Source organism: Numida meleagris, chromosome 11 (assembly GCF_002078875.1).
Source record: "Numida meleagris isolate 19003 breed g44 Domestic line chromosome 11, NumMel1.0, whole genome shotgun sequence".
In the NCBI taxonomy this organism is placed as follows: domain Eukaryota; kingdom Metazoa; phylum Chordata; class Aves; order Galliformes; family Numididae; genus Numida; species Numida meleagris.
Genome location: NC_034419.1, coordinates 4,760,303 through 4,787,243, shown reverse-complemented (window position 1 = coordinate 4,787,243; position 26,941 = coordinate 4,760,303). Strand labels below are relative to the sequence as shown.

Sequence of the window (26,941 nt, the reverse complement as noted above, 5' to 3'; positions counted from 1 at the left end):
TTCAAGACCAGATTTCTGGTTTAGATGAATCAGTCCTTTATTCCAGATTAGCAAATAATGCAGCCAATAGGCCAGTTGCTTGGGACAAAATAAGTTGCAGGATTTTGCTCCTATTCATGTGTGTTGTATGAAGCAAAATAGCTCCCTCAGGACAGACTGAAAGACCTATCTTGTGTTATTGACAAGTTTCAAAAATGGTCATGGCTTTACCTTACTCTTTCTTCAAAGCAGAGTATGTCCTACTGCAGCCTTTTGTACACAGTACCACAGCAATCCTTTCCCCTTCTTCCAAGAGTTTTCAGCGACCTCTTTCTCTCCTAGCACCATCTGCTTTCATACTAAGTAAAATCTAAAATACCAGTATTTCTCCAGTATGTGATAGGAAAACAAATGAATGATAACTCATTTTCTCTTTGACCCTACACGCTCTAGTCTTGGAGACATCACAAGAAAAAAGGACAGATTAAACCTCACTTCTTTTTAGAGAAAAGACGGATGCAACACAAAACCTAACATTTATTGTTTCTTGAATTTATTTCCTATAGACATAAAACTCAATTCTTAAGAGTATGACTTCATGCCTCTGTGTGCTTCTACTAGTTAATCCTCAGGTAGCATGCTTTAGTATTGTGCATAAGCTTTCAGTATTGAGTAACTGCACAATGTCTTCAACTATAAACTTAGTGGGTATTGCAGAATTAACCTCAAAAAGCACAGGCTAGATGCTGAAATATCCTGAGGAAGAAAGCTTTCACAACAGCAGCAGCAACAACAACAAGAAAAGCATATGGAGGGAATGTGTGTCTTATTTATTGAGATTATCCTGAGCACTCTGAACTTGTCTCTGTAATGCTGCCAATTGTCCTAAATGTGTGGAATGCAATTTGCCTTTAGGGTAGGTACAGGAACTTTTGAAATTGCCTGGTAAGTGCTTCCAGCAATGCCTCACATTCTGTTCCACTGGTCTATCTGTTGACATGAGTGAGTGATGCACCTGAAGACAACATCTCTCATCAATACTTACAGTAATCAGCTTTCATTTAATCATGGCTTTGACGCTTTTATTTACATTTCTACTCCTTGTGGATTGCAGTGTGCACCTGCTCCTACTACAGTTTGAGACAGCTACTAGAATGGAGTTCTATTCTCAGACCTGAACTAATAGAGGAAACTCCAACTGTTCTTCTGTCCTCCTCCAAGCTGAGAGAGAGAGCAGAACCCCACTGGCTCATTGTTTGCAGGAATGAACAGGAAGAAGGGATCAGTGCTGGACCAGACTTGCGGATATTTTCTGCTTCTTTTCCTCCTATGAGGATGGCATTAATCATTCCCATACCTGTTCAACCTGAGCTGGAAAAAGTCACATTAGATCCTGAAGGAGAGAAAGAAGGCTCCATCTGTCTTGTGAAGTAATGGCCTAGATGCTCTAATCCAGGAAATTGAAGTATCAGATAGTCAAAGAGAATTTCCACAGATGGGGCCGGAAATGAGATGAGAGCTGAGCTGCTGGGTTGCCAAAAGTCTGGCTGGAATGCAGAACAGAACCATTCTACTTGCAGTAGAATCACGAGAATTAGCAACACCACTGTCACAGTTCAAAGGAATTGGTCAGGGACTGTAATTTCGGTTTGGACTGAGGAACAGACTGTCTCATGGATGAGCTATACCACTTCTGATGTGCACCAGAATTTCAGGGTTAAACATAGTTGCTGATATACAGCTGGCTTCAGGAGACCAGACCTTACTGCTAACAAAAACTTGTATTTGGCCAGAGAACTTTAAAAGTTATGTGGCAACAACTTATCTTACTTTAAACTTGCTACTGAAAGTCTGCATGCTCTTTCCAAAAAGGTCTGTAATCCAACTCCAGAACCCATTGATATGGAATATCTCAACAGTATTTAATTGATTTAATTGATCATCCCATTAAAGATTACATGAGTCAAAGTAAGAAAAAAAAACTATGTTACATGACTGCTTGGAAACAAAGTGATAATCAGCTTTATTATTAATGGAACTCGCTGATTTGTGATGGCATTTATGTTTGTACTTCTCAGACATTTACAATTTTGGACCAATATAGACCCTCTGACAGTATTTTATAGCAGCTATGTAGCATCTCCAGCTACTGCAACTTGAGCTGAATGATTTTCCTCCTCCTTTCACAGGCCATAAGGTCAACATTGTTGCTAGCCATGCAAGTGTCAGGTTCATGTATTATAATATCATCTGAGTATGCTAAGAAGTGAATAACTCAATTTTGACATTATTATGATTTGGACAGCAAGAGCAGACTCTTCATGTTGCAAGTGGTCTACAGAAACTCCTCACAGATACTAGATTTTGTAGATGTGTTTAGAACAAATGCACAAATCCTATGAACAGTAAGAATGCATGAAAGATTAACCTTAAATCTGAGTTAGTTTTTCCAGTGAGAAAAAATATGCATATAACATGCATTTAGAGAGTGCACCCTTCCACGATAAGCTTCTCTACCAATTATAGAGTTGACTTTTTCTTTTTTCCTCTCCTCTTTCCCCACGGACAGATGAAGAAAGAGATGATTTGCAGATGGGACTTTCTCTTACGTGTGAACACAGGCACACGTGTCCGCTTGGCACAGGAATGTCAGTGAGGTTTACTCCTGCCTGGTTTCAGCTGCAAGTTCTGCCTCTCATACACAGCAAGTGAGAACACTTGTATAGCTGACTCATGGCTGGGGAGGGAAACTTACGTAGCAAAAAGTTCTGTTTTCTAGTCTAGCATGCACTTCAATTGTTCATGCTGTTCAAAACATCTGTTTTTCTTTGGTTTCCAGTTGTTCACTCCTCACTAATGCAGTTCTTTTTTTTTTTTTCCATAGCTTTCCAGTGTTAGCAGCTATTTTGGGTGTTTTTCTTGTCAATATTCCAGTTACTTCTCATAGTAGCAGGAACTTAGCTTATGAATGGGTATATCCTTCATATAGCCAATGCTGATGCCTCTAACAGTTGAAAGTGCTTCAAGAACAGGGGAAGCATGACTGTTTCCTTTCCAAGGTCAGAAAACTGAAGCATCAATCAATCATAATCAAAGCTACAGACCCTTACTGAACAAAGCATTTCCTAAATATATTCAAAAATATTGGAGCTTGATTCTCATTACACTAGTATCCGTGAGTCTGCTAAGCTTATCATCTGTTGCTTCATCTTTCCATATTGAGGAATGAAGTTTAAAATAAGAATAAAACAAGACTGAAAACCGAAGACTAAAATTTTCTCTAATGTCTCACAGAGATGACCTCTCAGATTGCCTTTGTGACATGGCCTCTCTTCCATTAAGGCTTTGAACCTGTTGGTACTGCCTTAGGCATAGCCGAAGCATATTTTTGGGACAACGTGTCACCTTATAAGCATGCAGGACGTTAGCAGCCTGCAGAAGTGCAATAGGTAATTGGCGCTTAGGAGTGCTGTGCTTACAGCTGCACTGGAAATGGCCCTTCTACAGCGTTCTAGATGTAGCTTTGCTGAGAGTTTTGCACATCTGTGTTACTTGGGCTGAGGTTTCCACCTCAGTCCCTAGTTCAGTGTTGCCAAGCCCTGTGACTTCCTTGAATCAAGCAAATTAGGTGAGGACTGGTATCACTCTTATGAGGATATGAGAAATTTTAGCCCTACTGTGGATTGCAGCCTCCCATCAGGACAACTCTTCTGAAAATCTGCTTTCCTTGCTGTACTGCTAGAAGCAGCACTTCTACTACTGCTGGTGCTTCTAGCAGTAGGTAAGGCCAGTTCAGGAAGTGGAACTAACTCCCTGCTAGCAAGGAGACTGAAATGTGAGTGTGAGAAAGAGCTCTTGAATTTGGGGTCAAATAAATTTGAGAATGGTGGCAATGAAATGATGTGTACTATCCTCTTATCTTTTGGGGATAGCTGAAGGAGTAGAAACAACCAATGAACGCTTCCCCCTACTCCTCTCCTCCATGGCACAGATCTAATCTTTAAACAGGATTTTTTTTTTGTCTCATGGTATAACTTCATGGTTTTGTTTCAATGGTTGTGGGCTTCTTGTTTGTTTGTTTTGGGTTTGTTTGTTGAAGAGGCAGCAGCTATAGGTGTGGCTAACCATAGATATTCCCTGTTACTGCCTTGATACTTGACAATTTTTCCATATGTGTACTTTCACTAACAAAGTCATCCTGGGATTCTTGGGAGAATCTCTTGTGTTACTCTCAGGACCAGCAGAGCGCTTAACATCTGCCTAAGCCCATTCCAATTACTCACCTAAATGACTTCGCTAGTTTCTGGCAGAGCCACAAGTTGAGCCCATCTCTGCTTTAAAACCAGTGCCCCTGCAGTTGTTGCTCATTATAATCTTAAACTTTCTATGATATTATGGTGTGTATTTTTATTCCACGTTTTACCTGATAGCCACATCACTTGCTTGTTAATGCCTTGCTCTATGAAGAGAATTAAATAGTACAAAACATTACACTTGAAAATATTCAAACAGTCTAGAATAAAAGTGAACTGGAATTAATGGAGCTGAATAGTAAGAGTATCCTTAACAACCAGGAGCTATGACAGTATTCAAAGCCAAAAGAGTCTGCTGCTGAACTGCGTTACGATGTGGTAGAAAGGTAACAAATATACTTTTTGGCTAGTTGAAATTCAAGACCAGTTCTAAAAGATGGATCTAACAAGTCATGTGCAACTTGTAGCAGGACCACTTATTTTTTTTGTTTTCCTTTCTTTTAAAGGAGATTCTAAAATTGTATGTGGCCGTATTCCAAGCTGGAAAGAGCAGTGCTTCTCATGTGGTTTGAAATATCCAGCCACTTGGCCAATGATCTCATGTACTAGGGCATATGGAATGAAGCTCTTGCTTCCATTAGCATATTAGCACATTGCATACCGTCTTTTATTTATTTTTTAACCATTTACAGCTCAGCACTGCAGTCTGTGTGTTTTCAAATATATGTTAATAGAAATATTGAAAGTTGTTTCATTTTCTCTTTCTGGCTAGTCTAGTAATGTTTTAGGATTATGCTTCTGAATGAAGTTTCCAAAATATTTCAGACTTTGGAAAACTTTATCCTGAAGCCTATTAATATAGGAGGGGGAGTGCAGGCTGGCAAAATTGAAATGCAAAGCACTGCCCTTTGCTGCATCTCAGATTTCCTATGCATGCTTCTTTAAAAGAACATAGAGTAGCAAAGCAACAGATCAAAAATCCTCCATACATGACAAATCATGAGCCTCATAATGGAGTACTTTAAATTCCTGTATCTGCTTCTGTCCTTGGGCAGAAGAAATTAAGTGGCTGTACGAGGATGCCTTTAATACAGAGTAACATTTCCAGAAATGAAGGTCTTACCCATTACTTCTGTGCAGTGCTTTGCACTCATATGCCAAGGTTAGTATCAAATTTGTCTACTATGGGATACTGATGTAAACAGTGAATGCATACAGATGAACATTGTCCTTGACCTGATACACTGCACTAGGACTATCTTTTTTGCTGGTTCATGTTTTTCCTAGAGTTTCACTGAATATAATTCAATTATTATATTCAAAAAAGCAAGGTTTTATTCCAAGTTACCATTACATCATTCCATGTGACTCCTGTAGCTATTTTTGTAGCCTATGGTCGTATCACTTAGTTCCTAGAATCCCTATGATAAATTTTTAACAGTGAATGTTAATTTATTTGTGAACTTCTGCATTTCTTTTGACTGCAGAGTTCCTCATTTTACTTCTTTTTAAGGGATGAAAATGGCTTGAAATTATTTCACTGAGATGCTGCCATTTAAAAAATGGAAATGGAAAACTGATAATAAACAATCTTTGTTTTCTCCACCCAAATCAAGGTGTGTGGTTTTTTTTCTTAATGAAAAGGAAATCTATTTAATACGGTTGCATTTTTTAAAAGTAGAAATTAATTTCAGAACAGCTGTGTATCCCTGTTTGGTGGGAATCTGCTGTTGAATTCTATCATACTACATGTAATTGCTACATACACTAGACGTTAAGATTTATATTTTAATTTTTTAGAGATGCATCTAAACTGAAACCTGATGACTGAGTTCACGTGTCTCTGTTGTCCTACTGTGATAAGAATAGAAGGCACTTCCTTTGTAAGTTACTTCTAGAATCATTTAGTTGACTCACTGTGGCATGTACTGTGATGAAACAAAAGTGAAATCTCGATGTATAGGGATATTTCAATGCTGTTTGACTCCTAGCATATCTCATGTAGCTGTAACAGGCTGTATGGTGGAACTTCTGTTGCCAAGAAGTGATGATAGTTGTTCCTACATTAGATTTATTGGCATTATACTATATTACTTTATTATTTATCGGTCATACATAAAGCTAACTTTCCTACAAGGTTTGCAAGTGGATGGATGTGTTGTGATAATGAGGTTTCTCAAACCTGTCTTCTGAATATCCTTTGTCTTATACTGAGTCAGAGCTAGATCTTTGACCATTGTAGGGTATGTTGCTTAGCACTGAAAATACACCTATCTTACCTGCAAAAAGCATTTCAGGCAGCATGACTTTTGGAACACTAACTTAGATTCTTCAGGTTAGAGGCCACCTCCTGAATCATGAGCTGTGCTGTCCCTACATATTTTACTAATTATTAGTCAGGTGAATGAAAGCCTTCTTGTAAAGGCCAAATTATAAGGATTGATAGACTAGTTAGATCCTCTTGGAAAAAGAGGTCAGTGGAACTATCTCCTGTTCCAAAACTCCACTCAAGTCATCAGAGTAACACAATTGAATATTCTGGCAAACAGACTTCTCCTAGCAAAGCAACATCGCTTGGAGGTCAAAACAACAGACTGTCAGCTTTTGCTCCTCAGTTTTGTTAAGGGCACCTCTCACTGACACAATGTGCACTCAGTTTTCATTTTGAAGTCACATCTAAAACAGTAAATTGCTTGCAGGTCTTAGATTTTAAAGATACAGTTCTAGAGACTCAATGTAGCCTACTGACTTTTTAAAAAACAAAACAAACAAAAATACCAGGAAGGATTTTTTCCTGCAAACCTAAAGGAGAATCAGCTGAAGAGAAAGTGCTATCAGATGCAAGAAGTCCTTAGTCAAAAGGAGTCAGTTATTTCTAAATGACAATTTAAAAGCCATTGGCTCTGGTATTTTAAATATAAAATTATAGTAAATCAGGCACAAACTGCAAAAGATAACTCACAGAAAGCATAAAAACTCCAGAAGACATTTTCAAATGTATGGAAAATCAGCCTTCACTTCTAGAAAATCTCACCTTGATTGCTTGGGAGGTCACAATAAGGGAAAAATACTTTTGTTTGTTTCTTTGGTTTGTTTCTAGCAGTCTTCCTAATAATCTAGCCATGGATTCAGAGCCTAGGATAGGGAATGCCTACAAATGCATACCAGAGTATCTACTTTCTGCATTTGCCTAATTGCTAATTATCTTGTAGGGGATAAGGAAAGATTTTAATAAATGGACATGTGGCAGGTACCTGTCTAATAAAAAATAACTTTACTTTTCCAACTGGAAGGTCCTAATCTATTTAGTTGCTTCTCTTGTGGAAGCTGTTCTGTATCTCTAACAATTCTTTTTGCCCTCTTCTGTTCCTCTTTCAATTTTATGAGATGCATTCTGGAAACTTACAGACTTGCACACATACTGTAGAGAAAATGTGGGTACACCCTTGATTTATACCATTAAATAAGTTTTCCTTTCCTATTTTTTTTGTTGTTCTCAGCTCTCATCCTAAATTCCTAACACCTTCTGTTGTCTTAGCCATTGCTGAGCACTGAGCTGGCACTTTTGGGAGCTATTCACAATAACCCCACATCTCGTTATCTAGTTGACAAGAGCTGAACAAGAAAACCCTTGCTGTTAGTGTATGATGCAGGTTTTATTTTCCCAGAGTATTTCATTTGCAAAAGACTTAATCTACTATTTCAGAATTTAATACTGTTTTTTTTTTCGATTTCTGCATTTGTCCTGTCTTTAAAGCTCTGTTTATCAGCAATTTATTTTACCTTTATATTCTCTCCAATTATTTTTTTTTTCAACTTTTTGAAGTTCTGCTTTTTCTTTTTCAAGCTGAACCTGCAGAGTAAGAGGTAAATAAATTATAGCAAACGGAACTTGTTAAATTAGTCTGTATATTTTTCATAACTTCAGCTGTGATTGTATATAATATCACTTCTTTTATCAGCGCGATAAACAGATGAATGAGAAGGTATGGGCTCTGAGATATACTTTGCATATGCAAAAAGATACTCATCCTGTGATCCTGAGTTTCTAACTACTTAGACTGCAGTTTCACAAACCAAATAATTGGACGTGTAGGCTGTTGTTAAGTGGGGAGATTCCAGGCTCTGTACACACCATCCACGAGCTGGGCCTTTCTGCTCCTTTCCTTGCATCGATCAGGAAGTCCTGGGACTGTGGGATTAGTCATGAAAACATAAAAATCTGACTCACCATGTGGACTTATGACTGCTAAATCCAGTATGAGAGAGAGAGGACAGGAAACATGCAGATGGGCTGAAAAGGAGGGGGGACGAACTGTTCTTTTGGGAATAGTCTATAATCAGACTGTGTTAAATGTATTGTGAAATTGCACCTAAGCCATAAAGCATAGCAGTGCTCCTACTTCTTTACAGAGGACAAACCTGTACTGAGAAATTAACAAAATTGAGAATATCCCCGCTCTCTCCCTATGACATTAAGGGAATGTAGCCCAAATGTTCTGATTCAATGTAAAGCTTTAACATCAGACAAAAAGGTTAAGTGCTGTCCACATTATCAGACCTGTGATTTGCTTTGGGCACATCTGTGATTGTTATACTGGTCAGTATTCAGACTGCTTATGCTGAAAGTGAAAACCTGTGCCAAGCAATTAAGTCAATAAGTGAAGCTCTCCAATTAAATAAAAAGATCAATTCAGTTCAATCTGTTTGACAGTGTCTAGTTCCAATTAGAATAACTTGCCAAACTTTAATTTTTAGACTGCTCTATGAATCAAAAGGCCCACTGCAGCCTTCTATAAATAAAAATAGATAAATGCAGTTGGCATTTTTGCTGGGAAAGCAAACTGGGTGGCATAGATCTAATGCCACACAAGTGATGCAACAACTTCAGAACTGATGGCAATTGTGCAGGCAGGGGAAGAAAGAACTAAGTACAAAAGCAGAGAGCAATTAAGGCTCCGTGATAACAGCACTCTTTTTGCTATTTGTTTACTCTTGTATTATCAGTGGGAAATCGGAGTAACAAGTTCAGGTTAAACTTAAAAATAAAGCAGTTCAGACTGTTTGAAGATAGCTGCTTTCAGGAACATTAGCATATGTACAGCATACCAACAGCTGGTTAAGTATGACATACTGGCATTCATAATGGCATTCGTAACGATATTCACTTATTCTAAAATGCTAATGAAGACCAACGGTGTTATGCCTTGTAGTAAGCAGTGCTATGTAAGAACAGCACTTCTATTGCTTACTGCCTTGAAAGTTTTTCTCTGTACTATGTTACTATGAAAGAATAACTCTATCTTCTGTCCTTCTGTGACAAAAGCCTTCTTGAAGCTGCTATTCTTTCATTCCCTTGAATGAGAAATGCAGTATTCCATGGGTAAACTACCTGTTTCTGTAAGAAAACATCTATTTTAGTAACCTACCCACGTATTTAAAATTTTGCTTAACTTTGGCTACCTAGGCTTTTATTTCCTTACCAAGTCTTTTTTGTAAAACATTACTTTCAGTGTGCTCTTTGAAAGGCTGCTTAGGTTTCTGGCCCAGCAGAACAATTGAATTTACTCAGGGTAATCCCATTCTAAAGCACAGCAGCGCTTTTTTTCAAGGAGCACTTTCTTACCAAGAAGTTCAACTACAAAGTAAAGGTAATTAAAACATCTTGGCTTTTCGTCAAATTCCAAGCAAAGGCTTCCTTGGCAAGTGCCCTCTCAGATGTTTCATATAAGTTGTTCTATACGAGTTCCACATTCCTCAAGGAAAAGCTATTTTACAGAACAGGAATCTCAGCTGTCCTTATTTCTTAACTATTTTATTATTTATTGTTCTGTATCACAACTCAGCAGTAGCGTATTTTGTTGTAAATTCTTTCCATTACTCATAAAGCCACACAAACATCTTGGCGCTTTCCTCAGAGAATTCTTAACTTCCTACAAAAACAAGCAGCAGAAAGCTACCAGGAAAAATGACCAGAAGTTTCTTAATCGCTTGAGTCTATTTTCTATGCCTAAGAGAAAGTAGCATTTTCCACATGTTTAAGTCCCATACTCAAGTGAATTGAACGGCCTATATTAAATGAAACAAATCTATGATGTACTATTTAACATGAAATGTATTGTCAAATATGAGAACAGATTCTATTTCCTACTCATTCGCAAAGATTTCCTTGATTTCCTGTGATTGCTCCAGAGATTGAAATTATTCTTGAATAGGCTTGTTCTTCCCTTTGTTCACTTAGATGTGACTTTTCACTGTTTTTCAAATGTGTAAGTAGCTGTCATCCCCATTAAGCTTCTTAAATCTCGTGCTTTAAGTATAAAATACAGGCTAATACACCTGTATGACACCTGTAACTTAGTTTCCTTTGATAATGCTTAACTACTCAGTATTACTGTGACTACTAGAGGACTTAGGATATATGGTAATACCAAATTTCACCATGTTGATTTTGGTATTTCCTGCAGTGCATGATGCCACAGCCTTACAGTGATAACGTTTAAATACTCTAGTCTGATCTAAGCTGTGTACAAATGAAAACATAATTACGCTAAGGCTTGGCAAGTATTTGTACATTTAGAAGTAATGACCCACCTTGGAGAGAATCAAGAAGCAAATCAGAATGCCAGGTACATCTGGAAGGGCTGATTTTTCTTTTATGCAATTTACTAATATGGAATTTATTAAATTTTACTAAATCTTATCTATTTCAAATAATCTGAAAACTGGCTTATAAAAATACGCATTGCCTATTTCAAACAAAACTGTGCTGATAGACACAAACGCATTTAACAATGGACTTAGTTGACTACATGTCATCAAACATTAAATTGAACCTAGCAAAAAAAAAAAAAAAGCAAATAACTTTGCTGTGTTTTTGCCAGCTAAGAGCATGATCTCACTTTAAACTCAGTAAACCAAAACCCATTACTTGGGGAAATAACCTTGTTGTTTTGCACTGAAAGTTTCACTCAAATATTTAGTTAAATAGCTAATTTTGAAGCCTGCTTCTGAAAGCTACAAGAAGCCAGAGCATTAACCAGAGTGTGGCTAGGTCAAGCAAGAACAAGATGCTTTGGCGTCATGTGATCTGCATGCATCAGTGTAAGATAACTTCGGTCACAATCTTTCTTATTAACTTCACAGCCTTCACAAGAGAGGGGGAGAAATCTACCTTAGTTTATTTTGAAAAGAGAGTCTTAAAAGATACCTATCTGACAAGAGTGTCCTGGGGAGATGTCTCAGCATTGATTCTCCTCAGATAGCAATACTGCTTTTGAGTTTCACACTACTTGCCTCAGGAAAGATTTAACTTTACTTTCAATTACTCTGTCAGAACCAATGTGAAGCACCCATGGCCCTGAAATACCATAACTAATATTCCATTACGGATTAAAGTACTGGTGTGGTGTATATAGACAAATTAAAACTGTGATATGTTGAAATCATCAACCCCCAGATTGGAATTATATATATATTATGTACTGGTGACATGAATTTGCTGTTCCTGTACTTCTCTTCAGCTGTAAAATATATGGAGGGTGTGGTGGGGGGAGGCCTTCTTTGATCTCCTGTCTGAAAGCTAGTGTCTGAGCACACAATCAGAGTACCTGAACTCACAAAGATGTTAGCAATACATACCTTTCCTCTACAAAAATTTTGCTTCTTTTCTTATCCAGCCCTACAACTGAATAGAACTGATGTCTCAGCAGTAATGTTTCAGCAAATACTTAAGCTCTTATGTCACTGTTCCATTTATGTAAGCCTTTCTTCTGCATTTAACCTGTTTTGTTGCTAATACAAAGCTTGTCTCTACTAGGAAAATCTGAAGTAAAGGAAAGGCTGAATAACTAGATCTGACAACATCTGAGTATTAGATATCCATCTTGAAAGTATTAAAAATACTCAGGTATGACCAGACATGTTGATACTCATTTCTCAGCAACTGCTGAAAGATTTAACAAATCTACTAACGCAGCATAGCTCAGTTTTGGATTGAGGCATAGCAGTAGACTTGTATGTTTGCATTCCTTTCACCTGATGTCTTTGCTAATTACTGTTCAAGTAATTTAGTTGTTTTGTTCATAGCATTGTTTTTTATCTTGCAAAAAGAAACAACAACAAAAAAAGCCTTACAAAAATACGACCAAAATGAACGTCACCTTGTACTAGCAGCTTTAAAAGTAATTTGACTTTTCCATTGGAGGAAAAGTATGTTCTGATGCATATAATCAACGTGATCACTATAGATGAGTCTAAGAGAAACTAATCTGTAACAAAAGCAACCAAAAATTAACAAATTACATCAAACACCTGATGAAAACATCCCTCACACTTATGATCTAGACAGTAAATTAATCATGCAAACACTTTTTTGAACTAGCATACATACACTGGATTGTCCAATGGAGCTTCACATGCTGTGGTCTAGCAGTGCGTTCTGCTGCTGGCAAGAATACTGATGTTGATACCTGTAACAGAGATGTGGCCCATCAGCACACACCGGAACCTTCACCAACACGTTTTAGTCTAGACCTGAAGTACTGTGTACCACCATGCTTTATACTTCACAGCTCCGTTACCAACACAGCTCAGTCAACTTAAGAATCCTTCACTGTTGTCATAACTTCAGAAATAGAACAATGAAAATTTCAAATTATGGTGTAAGCACATCTGTCATGTCCTTCTAAGCACAATCTGCTATATATTACGCTGATGTACCAAGTATCAAAGGGTGGCTAAAGCGGGTGTACTTGCCAAAGCTAATGTATGCCTTTGATCACCTATCTTTGCTTATCTGAATGTTTAAGATGAACTTGAAACACAAAGGATAAAGATTTATGCTGAAAGCCAAATACTTAAAAATATATATATATATTCAGTAAATGAAGGATCTACTTCTCTTAGTACATGAACATATGTGCATGGACTGAAACAGATTTTTGTCTTCCTGCTAAGCAGAAATACATCAAATTCTTGAATGATGTCAGGCATTTATAACTTAACATCTATATTATAATTAGTTTGGCTTTATCTGGGAATAACAGTGCTGGAGAGCAGCTCGTGAGCTGTCAGATGGGCTGGCTAGACTGCTTGTGATTCTTGTCTCTTAGAATCTACCTTTGATAAATGCTGTGTGATGTCAAAAATAATGTAAGCCAGTGTTTCTGTACACAACACAACTGTATGACTACAAGAACAGGTTCCTCTTCAAATCTATAAAAAAAAATTGTTTTCTGAAGAATCACAACGTACATGATCTGTGAGAAGATAAAGGGAAACTTAAAATTTTTAGTTCTGTTGCCTATCATCCCTCACTATGTTTTGAACATGTATACACACACTCAGAAATAATCAGACACGTGTGTGCATGCACATCCATCTTTCTTTTCTTATTCCACTGCTACTGATTCAATACCCATCATTCTTCACATAAAGCCGAAATGTTGTTGTCATCCTGTGTGCATCACTACAAAGGGCCAGGTTCTAGAGAAACTAAGTACAGAATGCAGTTCAGATACTGCACACAACAAATTGTCCATATGCAGGAAAGCAACCTGAGGTCATGCCAAGTCAAACACCAGACTATTTATGCAGCTCTGTGTCAGGTATTTGGGGAAAAAAAAAAATTGAAATTTGAAATTCCTGAAATTTGTCAGGAAGGAGCTATTTATTTATGGTTGTTACTTTTAAACTATAGTACCTAGCTCTGAGTAGATCTTATTGTTGTTAGAGTTCTTCAGAACGTCAAAATAAACCCAATAAACCAGCTTGGTTAGGTTTCAGAAATAGACTACATGTATATATCAAACTACTGTGTTTGTTGTCTATGAAGTAAGAGGGATTATTCAAGCAGCAAAAAAAATGAAAGCCTTCATTTGTATTTATTAGTTTTTAATTATTTTTCCCCTCTTGGAGCTCATATACTGCTTATTCAAATTGAGTATTTACTCACTGTGCAGATGGCACAGATCACTTCAGCATCCCCATTTTCTTGCTTTGATATTCTCAGTACACAATGGTGTACTGATTGACTTAATACATTTGACTTACGCTCTTCTTTCCAGCCTCCTACGTTATATTTCTGACCAAAGGTATGTCATTCAGTCCTTACGCTGAGAATCTGCCCTCTCTCAAATCTACTTCTAACTAGAGATGGAGATAGCTACAGTGATGACTCCCTAATAAAATATAGCTACATCACACACAACTTAGCGGAGGTCCCTTTTAAACCAAATTGCTCTAGTGGTGAGGGGGCTTGGGTTGGTTGGTTTTATTTATTTTTGGGTCAGTTTGTACCCCATTTGCAAACGAAGGGGTAGCCAAGGTGTGTGTAACATAAAGCGAGCCAATGGACTTGGGCTAACTCACACAGCAGGGACAATGCTTTGTAACCAGCACATTTGTTTAAATTCTCAAGTTCCAAAGTTCTGACCAGCATTCTCATATGTCACTGCTCCGTTTCATGTTAGAAGATAAGTCTTGGTAATAGGTACTGCAAATGAGTAGCTAAAAATTCACGAAAGCAACTTAATACCTCCTGTCTAGAGAGGAGTCTGAGAGAACTGGATGGGGCAGTGCAGGATCTCTGAATTTTCCTAGAAGCAAGTTGCACTGCATTGAAATTGGAGCTGAAATTTTCTGCTGCACTACATATAGTAAGCCTGAGATACTGGATATCTATAATACCATAAATTGCAGAGAGAACATATGGAGGATAGAAAACTGGTAGACAGCTTGTTGAAAATCTTAAAAATACGCTTCATGTAAGACTATCAGTGATTTTTTTTTTCAGTCAAAGATCATTGCTTGCTGTTTATAGAGCTGCACTCAGAATAAATAATTTATTTCTGTAATGTTTAATGAAAAACTGTTTCAGTTTTACTTTGAAGTGTTTCCACACAAATTTGCATTTAAAATCTATTTCAAATGACATTTCTGTCAAATATTTTTATTGTTATGTTTATACAAGGGCAATCCAGGAATCACAGACATATGTGTGCCTACTAGGTGGAGTAAAGCATTAGAGATGAATTGATTCTCTAACACATACTGAACTGTTATGCAAAGTTTCTTCTGTTAACCATCTTAGAGTATTTAGGTTAGCTTGACCCTGAAAATAAATAACATGAATTTAAATACAGATACTCATATACCAGCTTTGCGTTGGACAGTCCATTCTACATTACCAAACTAAACGACGACCTATAAGGTTTACTAATGCAAATCCCCAGGGGTTAGAACCTGCAGACTCACAGCCCTACACAGCCCATCACAGTCTGAACAACTTCCACTGAGTTCTTGGAGAGCACAGGCTGCTCCAGAATCCATGCTTTCCAGGGAAGTAATGAGATCACTGCGCGCTTAATCTATGGCGGCAAAGACTGAAGCCTTTGGGAGGAGGTGTCCTTTGTGCTGAGTCTGTAGAAAGTTTGAAATTATTCACACAGGAAAAGACAAGCTTCCAAGACTTAGTTTCAGTATGTGGCTGAAAAGATGCTGATTAGAGTGGAGGAAAGGTATGTGTCCGAATGGTGACAGTATGCAATGTTGCCAGCCCAACAGCATCCACGTTTAGTTGGATGTGGATAAAATAAAAAGAGTCTGTTCTCAATAAAATAACAAAAACAACTCATGAGAATAGACTGTGCTAGTTTCCATTCCAGCAAAACAAGTATGCTGCTTTGTGAACCTCACAGATAAGACGTTCTACTGTTATAAAAATGTATGCAATTTAAGTTCTACAATGCATCAGTAAAAACAAACAAAAAAACACACAAAAACCCCAACAAACTATAAATGACATTAACTATCTGAAACTCAGCTTGAGATCTTCCCTACTGAAGTCATTTGATCTGTAACTATGATTCTTCATCCTCCTTTGTTTACGAAAGTTTAAAATCTTACGATTTAAGCTTCTCATGTCATGTTTTTATTCACTTTACATTACTGTATTTTAAGGCTCTCGTTTTACCAATATCTGTCTACAACATTACCCTGACATGCTTAGTCTTGAGCAATGCAAATATTCACTGTACACACAGCTGTGAATCTATCTGCTTCTCCTGGGCCAACAGTTTGGTTGTGAATCCTGTTAGAAGTCACATAAACTGCATGTGCATCAGAGGACTCTTTCAGTTTAAACGTGACACACATGGGCTACTCTATGAGAATTTGAAAGGTATGATTCATGTTCATAAATCACATACTGAATTGTGGTTTTCTGAGGACATGGAGATTTCTGTTTCAGCTTTCTAGGGTTCCTCACAGCAGACTGAAATGGGGATGGCAATTACACACCTCTTCCTGGAGGGCATCAGTAGCTGAAGCCTTTTTATGTTGTCCTTTTCTTATTTGGTGTTTAGGAGAGGCTGCCCAGCAGTGCTGCTTTTCCTTTGCCCTTGCTGTTAATGTGCCCTCAGCTGAGCTCCAGCCTTGCTTTATGCACCATAAACCTCCCTCTGCAGAGAAGCCCCAAATAAGGCTGAGAGGCTCTCTTCAGAGAAATGCTTGTTTGATTATCCATCTAACTCACGACTGTAAACGTGCATGATCTTTAAAATAAATAAATAAATTAACAGGAGAAATCATTTACACTGCAGTGGCTATCCTTGTAAGTTTTTAGGACGATAAACTGATTGCCATTTAACGTGGGCACTTGATGCCTTCAGAGCCTGGAGCCGATGCGCTGCTCCCCGCCCAGCCGGGCCGCAGGGCCCGCGTCCCGCCGCTCCTCCTGTGTTTTCCCGATACCTTTCCCAGCGGTGATACCCCACCCCTGGCGGCACGCACCGCCCCTCGGGCCGCTGCCAGCTCCCCGCAGCGCGGGGCTCGCTGCTCCCGGTAAGACTTACGGGCAGGTGCGGGCCGGGGGGCCGCGCTGGGCTCATTGTCTGAGAGTGCGCTCGCCTTAACGAACTGCCACAGCGAGCGCGTCCAGGCGCGGCTACGCGCAGCCCGCCATGCCCGCGCGGTGCTGAGGGGGCGGCCCGCAGCCTCAGCCGCCACCGCTCCCAAATGGCGGCGCGTGGAGGGGGCGGGGGAGCGGGGAGGAGCGCTCCATCGGCTGCTCGGTGCTCGGCGGCCCGAGGGGAGGGCGGTACAAGGAGGAAGGAGCCAGGCACGGGGAAGGAGCCGAGCGCCGGCGGGTCGATGGGCGGCGGATAAATGTCTCGCTGGGTGCGGGGCCGCCATTTTAGATGAGGAACGAAACGAACGGCGCCGAGCGGAGATGAGCCCGGAGGCGGCCGCCGGGAGGGAGTGACATAGGTAGGGCGGCGCGGGGCTGCGAGCGGGGCGGAGGGGCTCGCTTCTCTCCGTTCTGCCCTTCTCCCGGCTCTCCCTCGGTGCCGCCGCCGCCTGGAGCGGAGCCTCGGGCACGGCGCCGCGGCGGGAGGCGGCCACTCGGCCCTGACAGCGCCCGGAGGGCGGCGGGGCCTCGGCTGTCCCCATGCTGCGGGGCCGGGGGGGCTCTACCCCGAGAGCTGCGGCTGAGCCCGGGCCTGGGAGCGGGGAAGGTGCCAAAAAGCCCGAGGACGGGGGGAGGGGAGGGGAGGAGAGGCGGCGGCAGTGGCGGCGGCGGTGGGGCGCGGGGGTCCCTCCGCCTCCGGGCGGGGTGGGCGCGGTGCGGCCTCTGCCTGTCAGCCCCGGCAGCGGGGAGCGGCGGGCCCGGCGCTGCGTGCCTTGCGGCGCGGTGCCGGGGCTGCCCGGCGGCGGGGGGCCGTGCCCGGCGCCGCCTCGGGTCCCTGCGCCCCGGCACCGGCGCCAGCAGCTCGGTGTGTGCACGGCGCTTCCTGCGGGGCTGCGGCCGCTCTGCGGCGGGGATCCGCCGTTGGCCGAGTCGAAATTGGGACTGGATCGTGGTAGCGTAACTGAGAGCTGCTTGCTTGGTTTCGTTCAGATTCAGTTTAAGAAAAGATGCAAAAAAACTGGAGTACGGTTGTTTAGGTTCCTGGTTCCCTCGAGTTGCCCCGCTGTTGCCATGCAGACGTGGTGCTGCTCCCGGACTGCTCTGTTCCCGGACTCTTTTATCTACGGTTCAAACGTACACAAATAACCTCGCTAACAACAGCGCTCCTCCTGTCCCCTGCGCGCCCTGCCCGCGTCGGGCACAGTAACCTGCGTGGGTTTTCCTTAGCCTCTAAGTCACATCCACAGGTGCAGGGACCTCGCCTGGGACTGTGAGGCCTGCAGCGCTGTAGTGGAATTGCTGTGGCACGACGTGTATCCATCTGGCTGCTGCTGTAGGTGCTGCAGGCATGCAGACCAAGAAAGGGCTATCGCGGAGTAAACCTAAAACTTCAGTAAAAATACTTCGAAGTCTTTTTGTACAAGAGATCTTTAGAGCTTTTAAAATCTGTCTACCTATTTATTTATTAAAGCTTCTGAAAAAGAAACAGTCCAAGCACTGCCTGAGATTTCTTTGTTGGGTAACGTTAGGTTATAAGTAGGATGGATGATCCTATCCTTTAGCACTTGCCGGCATTGTAGGTGCAGAAGAAAAGATTGCAGTGATGAATGGGAGAGTTAAATTCCAAGCAGTTTGGTTAAATCTGTTCTGAGGACATTCATTAAGAATGGAAGTGACTTTCATTTAGTTTGTCTTAAAAATATTTTCCGTAGGCAAGCCCTAAGGCTACAGTTAATCATAAAAATAAGTGTGGATCTGTATTTTATGCTTATGTAGTGGATAACTGATGAATAAGGTAAACAATTCAATCTTAGATCATTAAATCAGCAGTGGACTGGCTTATTTGGGCCAGAGCAGCAGTGCTTCCAGAAATCTGGAATGTGTTTTCATGTGGTTTGTTGCCATGCTTAATATCTTCAGTACTGGACATTGTATTGTGCAACACTGCTGACAGACCTGTTCTGAAGGAAAAGCTGGAAGCGACAGGGAAAGTCTTGCTTTTTTCCAAAGAAGATAGAAAACTTTTTTTTTTTTTCAGGTTTAGTGCTTTTGCTGTGTACATAAAAATATCCTTCTTTTTTTTTTTTTAAACAACAACAAAATCTATTCAACTAACGTATGAATTTGACTACTGTCTCAGGGCCTGAACTTACTACGGCTTATTAAAATAACTCCTATTTTATAAACCACAGTCATGACCTACGGAAATGGTTGGTCAGCACTTCTTGGTGTGCTGGATCAGCACTGGTTTCTGCTGGGACATACGTGCCCCCCACTTTAGTTAGTTAACTGTCTCATCTGCTGTTGAGAAACCGGGAGCTGAGGAAAAAACAAGTTTTCCCAGTTTTCTGCCTTCGGAAACAAATTAAGGTGATATGGTGAGCTGTTAGTTCTGCAGCTTTTGCAGGAGGTGGAAACCAAAAGCTGCTAGGTGAAATTGCTGTGACTAAATAAGTCCTTAAGCAGTGAGTTTCAGATGGAGGAGTTGTGCTAATAAATTCGTTTTTGTTTTGTATGTACAGAATGTTTTAATCACTTTTATATTACTAGCGAAGTTACGTGATCAAATGAGCTAAGTCTATTAAATATTTGTGTTTAATAGACAATTATTTTTGTTTGAGTCTGTGTCCCCTCTGTGCTCTACCGACATCCCCTTCCACGATACCTTCAGTCATTCCCTTTGCCACTGCTTTGCCTGCCATCCCTTGCCGTCCCCTTTTCGATACTGCCGTGCTGGAACCTCTCCAGGTGTGTTCTCCTTGGCTCCTTTATGGCTCGCCTCCCTCCTGGCTGCCAGCAGGTTCCCTGCTTGGGTTCTGCCACGTGGGATGTGCTGCGCCTGGCACCTGGGGCTGGGGCTGCAGTGCTGGCAGGGGGAGCGAGAGGTTCCTCCACAGCCTGGCCTCCTATTTCCATAGCCTGTGGGAACTCTGTATTCCCGATGCCTCTACCTGCCTGCTCTGTTGAAATAAGCAAATAAGCCCAAGAGCATTTGGGAGTGAGGAGGGACAGTGGATGGCATAGTCACATAGAGCCAGTTGCTGAGAAACAAGAGTGAAAATGTGCGTGTGCAGTTTGATTTCCAGAACTTCCATGTAAATGCAGCTTGAAAAAGATGAACAGTTGGAAAGGGTGATTGGTTCCTAAGAAGGAAGTTCATGGACTGTATTCCAACTGCAAAATGCAGACGTCTGAGGACTGTGTAATGAGAAATAGAAGTGAGCCTTCAGTTTCTCCTAAAATACCAAACTGCATAAATCCAAGTTATCTTTCTTTGAGGAAGTAACAAAATTACGTGAAGCGATGTTAAGACTTGTGATTTAACCAGTGTTTCAAGCGTGATAATTTAAGCATGACTTCAGTAAGTATAAGATAAATATATTTGTAAATGAGCAGATGGCTTACATCAACATTGTACCAGTTTGATACGTAATTGCTTACACAAAAACCTCTGGTATTTTCTGATATGAAATACAGTCGTTGAAAGAAGCTTCTAAATTAGAAATCTGTGTTTTGAATAAGATGATGGCAACGTTTTGCCAGCTCTAGAAATTAATTGGAAGGAGAGTTGATGTAACACTGGGAAATTGTGTCCAAATGCTGATACCTTTGTGGCAAATCAACAGTTTGTTTGTTTTTTTTTTTTAGCAATGAACATGCGCTGGCTCATTGGTTTTGAGACAGCGTGAAGTAAGTCCACCTCACTTTGTATGGCTTTCTGTGCTGGCAATCCAGATCCACATTTGGTGATGTTCCTCACCCTGCTGAAAAGAAAGTCTGTTTGGGCCGAAGTTGTGTGCATAATTCCCAGTGCTCTGTTGGCTCCTGCTGCGTACACTGCTTTTCTGTAAACAACAATTTTGCTTTGAAAAGCAGCTGGCATGCGCGTATTCCTTTAGTGACTTGGATATTGTGTTTGTACTAGAAATGCCATCTATTTCACACAGAGTTGATTTTATCGCCGCAGTGTGTGCTGACCTTTTGCAGTTTAATGGAGTATGCTCATCTTGTGTACTGAGATGCTGCGGTGCATATAGCAGACGGGGATAAACAAAACTGTTCTCGAGTCATCTGTAAACGAGTAAAGCGCTTCCTTGGTAGGCTTCAAAGCTAAGAATTGTAAGTGACAGTAAATAGAGTGTTTACAGAAGTGAGCATTTTTTTTTAAAGGCTTTTAATGGACACAGTGGGATGCAGTTATTTGTTTTCCAAAGGTTTTTGCCTGCTGGTGGGGAATGTCAAGAATTAGAGCTAAGGCTGTAGTGTAGAAAAACCTCTGGGCTGACATGGAGCAGTGCGGTGGCAAATGCAGGTCAGTGCATTTGTTTGCAGTTGCAGGTGTGCCTGCGTTCTCCTGTGCATCCTGCACGCTGGCATACGTGCAGCAGAGCTCTCACGTAGTTAAACCAAAGCCAGTTGGTTTTCACTTCGGGCAAAAGAGTTTTGGAATTGCCTCACAGCCACCTTTGTGTGCGATGAGTGTGTGTCTCTGCTTTGTTTTCTTTGCACTTCACTGAAAACCCTGCAGATGGGACCTGTATTTCCAGGCTTACTGATAGAACGCCGTTTCATTGTTCTCGGTTGCACGCTGCGTGCTGCGCTGTGGCTCTTTGCAGATGTTGCACCGATGGCTGCAGCGCTGCCTGTTTTCACTTACCTCTGCAGGACGTTGCTTCATTTCAGATTCAGCTTATGCTGCTGACACTAAAATACTCATTTCTGACAAACAGCTGACAAAAAGGTGTGAATTAATATTGCGTTCCAGCTGAAATATGTAGTATCGGTTAGGAGCAGTGGGACAGTCTGCGTATTTTTAGCTCACGAGCTGGAGGGAGGTGGCCTCGCTAACTTGCAGCTGGGTGTGGCATGGGGTTAACCATGTTAATTAAAGCTGGCTCAGAGGTTTAGACTTTCAAAAATGGCTCAGAGCCCCCTTTAGGGCGCTTTGTTACATAACTCCTTTCACTAGAGAACAAGCTGGAGTTCTGAAAAGGAATGTTTTGGGAACACCTGGCTGGAGAGGCACATGAGTGAGCTGCGAGGTCCTGCTCTGCTGCCAGAGAGATGTCTTTGATGGTACCTTTGTAGGGCTAACATTCAAGTATTTATTGAGACACTTCAGCGTATGACTAATCTGCCCTTTTGTTTTTCTGTAGTATTTTGTTTTGGTTGTCATTTGCTCTAGTACGAGTCTCTCTTGACTCCGTCAGTAATTTGAACTTCTTTGTGTGTATTCCACTTTCTTGTTCTGTTCTCAGTCTCTGAAGCCGCTAAAGGCACTGCTCTCTTCACTTTCTGCGCTCTCTTCCTACTTACGGAAAAAATTAAGTGTCTTCTGCCCTACACCCCCCCAGCATCGACTGCTTGTTGGACAAACATGTCAGTTACCATCCTTTTTGCTTTATTCCCCAATTTTCCCTGGTTAGACTACATGAAGTGTGATATTTTACATGAGAATTTCTTAGTGAAGCTGAACGAAGCACAGTGTTAGCAGGTGAGGGTGCAGCTCCTCCCTTCCATTAGCGTGGAATGGTTGTGGAAGTGAGATGTGCAGGAACACAGAGCGATGGCCCAGCAAAGCAGCACAGCACGTGGGGGGAGGACCGTCAGATTGGAAGCTTCAATGCTAGCAGTGCTGCTGGCTGGAAAAAAAATTAGGTAATATTTTAATGATTTAAAAAAGAATTCCTAACTTGCTACTGAAACTGCAACCAGACTTGCTAGTTTTGTAAATATATTGTAAAATAAAAAGCTTAATCCAGCTGAAGGAGGTGTATTTTGATTTTTTACTGTAGCAGCGGTTTGAAACTTAAGGTGTATTAAATGATTTGATATTCATTCCATCTTTATATAGTAAAAGGGGTAAAAGATGTGATAGTAACTTTGTAAGCCAAGTCACGTCCTGTTTTATCTTTTTTTTTTTTTTTTAATCCTTTCCCCATGCCCCCTTCAGTAAGCTGTGGAAGCCACGTCCAGTCAGTACCAATATGTAGGTATGGACAGACAGAAAACTGTTGGTGTTGTTGGAGATTGGAGGATGCTGGTTTCCCTTGCACTAATTAGAAAGCTGGGCAAGCCCAGTGGCTGGCTGCCTGGAACGTTTATAGCAAAATGACTTTTCTGTCCGTTTGATCCCTGGTCTAACAGTTCTAAATGTTGATGCTGTTGTGGATGTTATCTGTATGTGCAAGCACAGAAAGGAGTATGCGGGGTTCAGGTTCTGCAAAGTAGTTGTTCCAAGCTGGCTGGAATTGGGCGGTGTTTTCCCAGAAATCAGCCAAAATGAGTTTATTGGAGAACAGCAACATGGACAGCAGAAGGTAGCTTCCAGAGTGTGCTGCAGCCAAACGAAACAACGGCGTGCGAGCCTCTCGTTTCATGCTGACGTTCAACAGAAAATAAACTGTACTCTGAATTACACGATTCATTTGTGTTAAATGCTTTTAGAAGCAAGAATAAAGCTTACAGAGGCGATAACAGCATGGTGAAACCAAGTGTTTGTTTCAGTGATAGTGGATTGATTTCATCTGAAAGTGAATTTTGGCCTTGCTCTTCTGTTTCTCCAACCTTCTGAGTTCTCTCGGTCACTGGCAATCAAGTGGTTACAAAAAGAGAGCCAGCTGATGTTGCAATCCAAGCAGTGGCCATATAGTGGAAAGACTCTCCTTTGGCATGTCCACGAGTGCTATTTTTACCTATTCCAGTAAGATCTGCCCTTGTGATGTTAAATTACAGGACGTTACCTGGAATTATTCTGTTTTACAGAAGCACTGTGTGCTCTGAAGATTTTTAGTAAAATTATCAGGCAGATCAAGACTAAAATTCTCATATTTGAAAATATTGTTTCTCCTGTCACCACAAATGATATCAGTGCTGCAATCGTAAGAGATTCTTTCACTTTTGATTGTGTTTTATGGCAGGCAGAGGTTTGGTTTTGTTTTTCTGTTTTGGCTTCCTTTGTATAGTAAGTGTTTTGTCTATCTCATCTCTCACGTGGAAGCTTTAATTAAGCAATGTGATGTAAAAGCCAAGAATTAATAATGTATCCCAGGAATAAGTGGGTTGGAGTTTTTTTTGTCATAACTTCCAAAAACCCCAACTGATGTCAACTAAGTTTGAAGTTGATAGTTCCTTCACACAGTAGGAAAGGAGTTACTGTTGTTTCTTGTAAGAGATGTCCAGCTCTCATGAGAACTGGAGTGAGCAGCAAGAGTGGCATCGCAGCGGAACGCTGTGGTTTGGCTGTGGAAGCGTCACATGCAGAACGTCGCTCGTGCAAGTGTAAGACTGCCTGAATCAAAAACAGTGGAATGTTTAACTTTTGTTTTTCTAACCTTCAATATTGTCCAGGTGTATGTTTTAAAACTTTCAGCAAAAGAAGTGACCTGAAAACACTGAAACGCCAACCTATTGTTTCGCAGTTCTGTTTGTTTCAAATTCTTGTTCTGGCTGTTTGTGAAATTAGGTGTACTTCTGGAGTAGAATTCTTACTATTTCCAGTGCCGTGTTTTGGTATCGAAGTATGGTCCATGATGAACTTGTGCAAGTTCCGTGTTCCTGTACAGAACACCTGCTTCCCTTGCTCCTTCTCTTGTCCTGCCGTGTCTCAGGTGGAAATCCTGCAGTAGGCACACTTCCTCCAGTGCACACTCATTTTCTTCTCCCTTAGTTTTGCCATTGTCTTAGGCAAACAATTCTACTTCTCAGATTTAATTGAATCTCACATCTGCAATAACAGCTGGTATTTTTGTCAACTCACTACTTAAACTTTCATTCTTGCCAATTCTGTTAGCAGATGTTCTCTGTGATTTTTGTTTTCCACATTTCTCTCTTATCTGTCAAGTACACAGTTTTACTCCCTTACAGCTGTTGCTTTGGCTGCAGGTAGAAACGCTGTACCTGCTCCTTCTTTAACCCATCACATGAATTTTATGTTATGTTTTCTCAATTTGTATATGCGATTTATTTTTCTTCTAGCTCACTTTGCGGTACAGTTTTTTTTTTCAGTCTTTAAGAACTCAATCCTTGCCAGTCAGTTTTCTCTTTTTTTTTTTTTGTCTGACATTGTCTGTCACACGAATTGGACTACTTTTCTCAAAGTTTGTCCCACGCTTTTAACTAAATCTGAGGATTGTAACTGTACCCTTGTTTCTGTCAGTCTGCTGATTGTCAAGATAGCTACTTAAAAGGCCTTTTTGGTTGTTTTGAGGATGCATCTCTCTGGTCCTCTGATCTGCCCTGTTTTTCTGTTTCTGGCCCCCACATACTCTCTGGTCATATTTTCTACACCATATTCCTTAGTAATGTAATCTGTTTGAGGAAAAGAAGAAATCAACTCCTGATTCAGTATGGCGTATTTCCTAAGTATGTAATTACTGCTCACCAGTCTTCTGTTAGGACCGTACAGCTCAGCTTTTTCTTTGGTGTGCAGAGGACAGCATGCCATGCCTTCTCCACAGTCTCTGCTTATCGTAGAATGGCTTAGGAGGAGGAGACCTTAAAGATGATGTAGTTACAACCCCCGTGCCTTGGGCAGGATTGCCAGCCACAAAATCGGGCTGCCCATGGTCCCATCCAGTCTGGCCTTGAATGCCTCCAGGGATGGGGCATCCTCAGCTTCTCTTCTCCAAACCTAATATGCCCAGCTCCCTCAACTTTTCATCATAGGAGGGAGTGGAGCTCCAGCAGGTGCTGCCAGCCCTGATGGCTGTGTGGCTGTGTCCCACCTTTGCCTTCTCCAATAATCTCAGCATGAGATTTGTTCTAGAAATGGCTAAGTAGGATGGGAACTGTGAGTTGGGAAGGCATTTTACTACTTACTTTCTAGTGAATGTTTTTGTATATTTGACTCATGCTTCTTTAAATAATCTGAGCTTCATAATTTTAATCAAGACTTCTGCAGATTCCCTAGGAATTCTTCCTTTTACAGTTGCAGCTGTACACAAGGTAGGGATAACCTTAGAGGCTTAGCTTCTTACTTTTTTTTTGGATGCAAGGTTTGATGGGACATTTGTGAGTCAGCAAGGTGGTTGTGTGCGTAACTAAGGGCCTGATCTGAGAAGGAAGTGTTCAGTATGTACTTTAGTGAGTTTCAGCTGTAAAGGATTTTTATGATGTTTCTTGAATAACAGCAAGATTATACTGAGTTATTGTCCTGGTGGTCATGTAGTCTGGCCTTAATCAGTGCATCTCCTTACACTGAAATGTTGTGTTAAAAAGAGTAGAAGGCCGTGAAAACTGCTAGTAGAAGGAAGATAAGCTAACTCTAATGTTGTAATTCATGAAATAATTGGTTGGCCATTAATTTGGCATGTTGTGTATGTGCAAGAGCTTGCCTATTAAAGTAGTAAATATCATGTGTTTTTTTGTCTTGTCTTCCACAGATGATGCACTTCATCATTTCGTCATAGGACTTCACTGACATAAAGGAAAACTAAAGGTACAAATCTGTCATGCCCTTCCTCCTTAGCCTGCCTCATCCTTCCTTCCATGGGTTATTCTTAGGGGGAAGGGAAGCATAGTACAAATGAGTTCTGTGCTTATATTCCTTGACCATTACTGAAACTTGCTTTTTGTGTTTTGAAAAATTCTGTATCATTCATATGATGTCTACGGTTGCTTCAGTGTTTGCTTTATCAGAAGTGTATGTTTAACTTAAGCTCTTTCTTTAGTCAGTCCCCATGGGTATTTACTTTGCAAGGCAAAGCTCTTTCTCTGTTTGGAACTTTATTGATATTTTCCTCTAGGTTCCGTTTACCTTTCCACACAACTACGGATCTTTTGTGAATAGTCCAGACCT

At 40.8% G+C, this 26,941-nt stretch overlaps 2 protein-coding genes across 5 annotated transcripts in view; one reads left to right on the top strand and one right to left on the bottom strand.

Annotated features, from left to right (window-relative positions):
- CNBP (CCHC-type zinc finger nucleic acid binding protein) overlaps window positions 1–17,222 on the bottom strand; it is a 71,361-nt gene extending 54,139 nt beyond the window's left edge. For both annotated transcript variants that reach the window (XM_021409327.1, XM_021409331.1), the window contains exons 1-2: window positions 17,087–17,222; window positions 12,625–12,703 (exon numbers count right to left, since the gene is read on the bottom strand). The gene's annotated coding sequence lies outside the window, so the exon portion shown is untranslated. The remainder of the gene's footprint in view (window positions 1–12,624; window positions 12,704–17,086) is intronic.
- Window positions 16,988–26,941, top strand: part of RAF1 (Raf-1 proto-oncogene, serine/threonine kinase) — a 44,068-nt gene continuing 34,114 nt past the window's right edge. For 2 of the 3 annotated variants that reach the window (XM_021409301.1, XM_021409299.1), the window contains exons 1-2: window positions 17,346–17,501; window positions 26,526–26,581. The gene's annotated coding sequence lies outside the window, so the exon portion shown is untranslated. Of the gene's footprint in view, window positions 17,076–17,345; window positions 17,502–26,525; window positions 26,582–26,941 lie in introns of those variants that run through there. The other variant, XM_021409300.1, reaches the window with a different exon arrangement.